Raw genomic sequence first — 6,280 nt, 5'->3', positions numbered from 1 at the left:
AGCCGGGGCTGGGCCGACGGGGGGTGCGCTGGGCCGCAGGGCCGCCGGGGGGTGCGCTGGGCCGCGGGATCCGGGGGGTGCGCGGGGCCGGGAGCCGGTCCGGGGCCGGGGGGCCGGGGGCCGGCAGTGCTGGGCGGGCTGGGGGTGGTCGGCCGGCACCCCAGGGCCCGCGCCGACCCAGCCTGGGCCGCGCCTCCTCCCCCCACACCCCCCCTTACCTGCTTCAGGCTTCCCGCGAATTAAATGTTCGCGGGAAGCAGGGGAGGGGGCGGAGACTTTGGGGAGGGGGCGGAGTTGGGGCGGGGGAGTGGGCGGGGCTGGGGGCGGGGCTGGGGCCCTGTGGAGTGTCCTCCATTCGGAGGCACAAAATATGGTAACCCTATTTAAGCAAGAGATACCACACACTACAAACTGGAGGCCAATGTTAACTGCATTGTCAGTTGTTCATCCTGAAGTTGAACACTGGTTCTGTACAAGACCAGCAAATGCTCACTATCTTCGGGGATCACTGTAGTCTGGCCTTCAAGCTTATGAGCCTCAGGGTGGTGGATAGGCCAGGCCTGGTGAGACGGGCAAGCCAGGGGGCGCTGGCTTGTGCCGAGGAGCTTCTGAAAAAGCCCCACCCGCTTTGCCCCCTGCGTCCGGGCTGCAGGAGCATCACAGGCAGGGCTACGATCCCCCTTTGCCTGGGCTCAGTCCTGCATTGTGGTGCTGGGGTTTCTTTGGGCCCCACAGGGAGACCAGCTCCCTCCACCCCTGCTGTGGGGGGGAGGTTGAAATATGTGGGGGGCAGAGGGAGGGAAGAGGCTCGGGCTGTGCGACCACCTGGGCTTGTCTGCTATGCTGCTGTGTCTGATCTCTGTCTCTGGTGTCTGCCTCACCCTAGTTTGAAGAGGACACTGAGGAAGCTGGAGGAGGCCTGGAAGGTGGGCAGGGCAAGAGGAAGAGGTTGTTCTTTAAAGAATGTGAGTTGACATGTGTCTGTCTATGTCTGGGTCAGTAAGGTCCCCCACCCTAGGCTCTCTGAGAGCTGAATTTGTGGCATACCAGGGCATACTCTATTCCTTTGGGGATTATAGTTGGTTAAATGAGGATGTCACTGTAAATCAAAATAAGCCAGACAAGGTGACTGTGGGAGTCTTGTTACGTAACTTGTAATACGGCTCGGTGTAACTGTGAAGAAGGCAACAGCCTGTACTGCTGCCTAATCAAAGATTCACAATTTGGATTGTGGTGGCTCCTTGTTGTTTTTGTAGATACAGACTAACACAGCTACCCCCTGAAATTTGGATTGTGTAGTCCCTGCACTCACAGCATACTACAGGGAATACGATCCCTCAACACATTCACTTTGGAGACAAGCCCCTAATATTAAGTCCTGGTGACTGATCTAGGATGCTGAAAATCATTGTCAGCTGAAAAATGAGACTCTTTGAACCTGTTCAGAAAGCAATTTAACTACAAATCAGTTTCATCACCGTTATAAACTGTTCTTGGGATACATAGGAACAGCCATCCTAGATCAGACCCAGGTCCATCTAATCCAGTATCCTGATCCTAGAGTTTGCTATCAAGCATAGTTCTGGTCTTATTACATGTATTTATTTCAAATGGTTGTCGCTAATATGGATTTCTATTGACAACACATTGTTATTAAGGATGTAAAAAGTTCACTTGTAAGCATTAGGGATAGCTCCGTGTTTTGAGTGTTGGCCTGCTAAACCCAGGGTTGTGAGTTTAATCCTTGAAGGGGCCATTTAGGGATCTGGGGTAAAAATCTATCTGGGATGAACATAATATAAGAATGGCCATACTGGCTCAGACCAAAGGTCCATCTAGCCCAGTATCCTGTCTACTGACAGTGGCCAATGCCAGGTGCCCCAGAGGGAGTGAACCTAACAGGTAATGATCAAGTGATCTCTCTCCTGCCATCTATCTCCCTCCTCTGACAAACAGAGGCTAGGGACACCATTCCTTACCCATCCTGGCTAATAGCCATTAATGGACTTAACCTCCATGAATTTATCCAATTCTCTTTTAAACGCTGTTATAGTCCTAGACTTCACAACCTCCTCAGGTAAGGAGTCCACAAGTTGACTGTGCGCTGTGTGAAGAACTTCCTTTTATTTGTTTTAAACCTGCTGCCTATTAATTTCATTTGGTGACCCCTAGTTCTTGTATTATGGGAATAAGTAAATAACTTTTCCTTATCCACTTTCTCCACATCACTCATGATTTTATATACCTCTACCATATCCCCCCTTAGTCTCCTCTTTTCCAAGCTGAAGAGTCCTAGCCTCTTTAATCTCTCCTCATATGGGACCCATTCCAAACCCCTAATCATTTTAGTTGCCCTTTTCTGAACCTTTTCTAGTGCCAGTATTGTACTTGGTCCTGCTAGTGAAGGCAGCAGACTGGACTTGCTGACCTTTCAAGGTCCCTTCCAGCTCTATGAGATGGGTATATCTGCATATTATTATATTACTTTACCATTCACCCTGGCTGCTCATAATATGTATGCACAAGGGGGCCAAATTAAGGTTGCACAGACAACCTTCATTCTGGTATTCCTGTCTCTTCTCCAGCTCTGCCTCCTTGATCCAGTCCCATTCTCCTTGCCTACCCTGTCCCACTCTCCACTCTTCAGGCTTCTCATCCCAGTCCCAGTCTCCTTGCTCACCTAGTCCTAGTTTCTCCCTCCGGCAATGATGCCAGTTATGCAGGGGTGGGGTTTAGGATCTGGCCATTTCCTGTGTCTGATTTCTAGCATCAGGCACTGATGCACCTCAGTCCCTCCAATTCTCTGCCTGTGGTTCATAATACTTTTGTAAACAGAGTCAGGATGAGCTCTACCCTGACATCTGGTGGTGAATTATGGCGAGGGTGGAAAAGAACTTCAGGGGCTGATCTTGTTTGCATAGGCACACCCACCCGCCTAGCCTGGGACAACAACAACTGAAAGTGGTTACTTTGGCTGGTGTGAGATCCCCAGTTTCTCTGTTATTGGGGCAGGAAGAATAAAGTGCTGTTACCCTGATTCTGTGAATCAAGGCCAGTGGAACTGTTGTATGACAGAGACTCACCAGTAACTAAGTAGCACTCGCTAGACAAGGGGCATGGGTTACAAAACCTAGTGAATTGAGAAAGGTTGGGTATAGGTATGTGTGCCTGATGGTATGGGCACTTTTTGAGGGCTTGGAACACCAATTGTATTTTTCCCTTGCTCCACTGTTGAATAACAGAGCTAAGTTTGTTTCCATTAGGAGTCTAGCTAGAAGTTGCTGAGCTGAATTCATTTTGGGCCAATAGTGCACCAGCACTGGGGCTCCCCTACTACAAGCTGAAATTGCTGAGCTGAGATCACTGAGTGCTGTGTTAACTAGTGGGGGAGCCTGAAGAAATATTGCTAAGTAGCTGGTAGAGCTGAGCAGTTTGTGGGACGGCTGGAGTGGCCCATGGAACAGCGAGTGGAGCTGTTTGCGGGAGCAGCTGGAGCGGTTTATGGGATGGCTGGTGGAGTGGAGCAGCTGGCAGAGCTGAGCAGTTTGTGGGATGGTTAGAGTGGCCCATGGAATGGGGAGTGGAGCGGAGCAGTTTGCGGGGACGCTAGAGGCGTGGAGCGGCACGGCTGGTAGAGCGGAGCCATTCGTGGTAAAGGCTGCAGCAGGATTCAACGGAGAGGTGGGGCAGTCGGCCTCGGACCACGTAAGGTGCCCCTTAACACCCTGTGTGTCCCCCCCCATTTCTGCCCAGGCTGGGGAGGGGGGGCGGTAAAACTCTGCAGATAAACTTTTGAACTCGGGGGCAGCACTGACCAGGGACAGAGACTTTGGAGTGATTGGACTTAAGACCATTAGGGGAAAAGGACACTGCCAAACTTACTTGGAAGTGGGTCTTTTGCTCATGGTTTGCGTTATGAATCCTGTTTGTGGTGTTTCCCCAACATAATGCCGCATTTGTTTCCCTCCTTTATTAAAAGGCTTTTGCTACACTCAGACTCTGTGCTTGCGAGAGGGGAAGTATTGCCTCCTAGAGGCACCCGGGGGGTGGTATGTAATTGTCCCAGGTCACTGGATGGGGGCTCGAGCCGGTTTTGCATTGCGTTATTGAAACGGAACCCCTAGATACAGAACCCGGCCCTTGTTGCTGCCAACTCAGAGGGACAGAAGGGTTACACTTTAGTCTCCGGTGGGCTGTAATACCTTGGTTTAATTTTCGTTGCTGGGCTAGTGTGCAGGGGCTGCGTGGTGAGAGTGGCCTGTGACATGCAGGATGTCAGATGAAATGATCTGGCGACCCCTTCTTGCCTTAAATTCTGTGACTCTGAATTCCTAGTCCCTGTGTGGTTCTGTGAACAGATCCTCTCTGCTTCCTGGACCCCCAGTGATTCATAAATAAGTGGCTGAGCTGATCTCATGCTGAGCCTGTGAAACTTGTTCATCTGGAATGATGGGGAAAAATGGAGTTAGAAACCATTGTGATGCCTCATACAACCCTGAAACACCCGGGAAGTAGATAAAAATAACAATATCAGTTCACTTGTGAATTCCAGCAATTACTAGGGGCTCCAGTTCCTTTCTGTATAAGATAATCAGGACATAGAGTTGGAGCTCATAGTTAGAATTCTCACACAACAGCAGTAAAAGGAGAGGGGTGACGAAGTGGGTATTCACCCACGAAAGTTCCAATACATCTGTTAGTCTCAAAGGTGCCACAGGACTATCTGTTGCTTTTTACAGATCCAGACTAACACGGCTACCCCTCTGATACCTGTCTGGGAAACAGGTCTATGGGAAGGTTTGTCGTGCACTCCCAGGGTAATAGGTCTGTACTGAACCAGGGGAGGCACTGCGTGTTTCTGTTGCCCTTTCTGCCTTACTTGGCTGTTTTGTTATCAACATTATTCCTTGCTAGCTGCCTGTGTCATTTTTTGTGGAGTAACTCTATCAATTTAGACGGTCGAACCAAAGCTGAGTCTCTGGCTGCTGCCACCTTGGGAAGGTTCATCCTGGGATCTGACCTTTGCAGCTCAGGGCCCATCTCCTAATACAGATGTACAAATTCTGCCTGTGAAAAGTCTGTTAAAAGCAAGCTCCTAACCACAGACAATTTAAGCTGAAGTTTCATGCAGTGAGGAAGGCGGGGGGAGGATAGCCACTTTACTGAGATGGTTTGTCTGTAAAGCGCCTTTTTGAGAAGAGAAACTGCAGTTGCTGATGCACACAATGGAGAAGGGAATGAAGATTTTGTTACAAAACCATGGTCGGTATTTATAGTCTTTCTGAACATTAATTCAGTTGCTATTTGCAGGGCTTAACTGACAAACATCAAACCATAGTCAAGGGACCCTGGGTTCAGAAAAGCAATCCAAAAATAGATGAGATGTTCGAATGTTCTGCTGAACATCATCCTCTTGCCTCAGCAAAATGCAGATCAGGGTATTTCCAGGATTTTAGCAGCGTCTCATACTAGGCAAGAATTTCAACATAGTCATCCCAGACAGCAGCTGTAAGCAAGGGCTCGTGGGTGGAACAAAGGACTGGGAAGCAAGAATTCCAGCTCTCTCACCAACTCCTTTTGTAGCTTTGGGCCAGTCTCAACCTCTGAGGGCTTGTCTACACTACACGGCTTTTAGCGACAAGGTTGTGTCAACACAGCCTTGTCACTAAAATTCAGCATGTGTAAACGCTCTTTGTTGGTATTTTGTCAGCACTTTTGCCGACAAAATACTTCCAGCACCGTGAGCAGTGTTAGCTTTGTTGGCAAGAGAGCACTCCAGCCGACAAAGCCATGTTCACGCTGCCACTTGTACCCGTGAAAGACAAAAGTTTTGTCGATAACGTCACAGTGTAGACAAGCCCTGAGTTTCAGTGTCCCCATTTATAAATCAGGGTGTAACAATCCTCACTTCTCAAACACCCTCTTGCAGCAGCATCGTTCCCAGGTTGTAGGAGTACCCAGCCCGCCAGGTAGGCCTCCTCTTTTGTCCCACCCCTTCTGAGGTTTCACTGTCTGTAACAATGTCCTTCACCACCATCAATACTTAAATAGTGAAGCCCCCCCACCTCCAAATCCTCCCCATATCGGGGTTTACTTTTTCCTCAGACTCTCACCAGAGTGGTACCAAACAAGCACTCCCACCGCTCACTCTCAGTCCCACTGGTTTGAGAATTCCTTCCTCCTTCCAGATTCTCTTTTATCCCCTGATCTCTTAGCAGGTCAGTGACCCATGGGGTTTCTTTCCCTCACATTCTTGCTCCCTTCCCTAGGGCCCACTGTG

The sequence above is a fragment of the Trachemys scripta genome, chromosome 1 (assembly GCF_013100865.1).
Source record: "Trachemys scripta elegans isolate TJP31775 chromosome 1, CAS_Tse_1.0, whole genome shotgun sequence".
Lineage (NCBI taxonomy): Eukaryota > Metazoa > Chordata > Testudines > Emydidae > Trachemys > Trachemys scripta.
Note: the sequence above shows the minus strand (reverse complement) of the source record.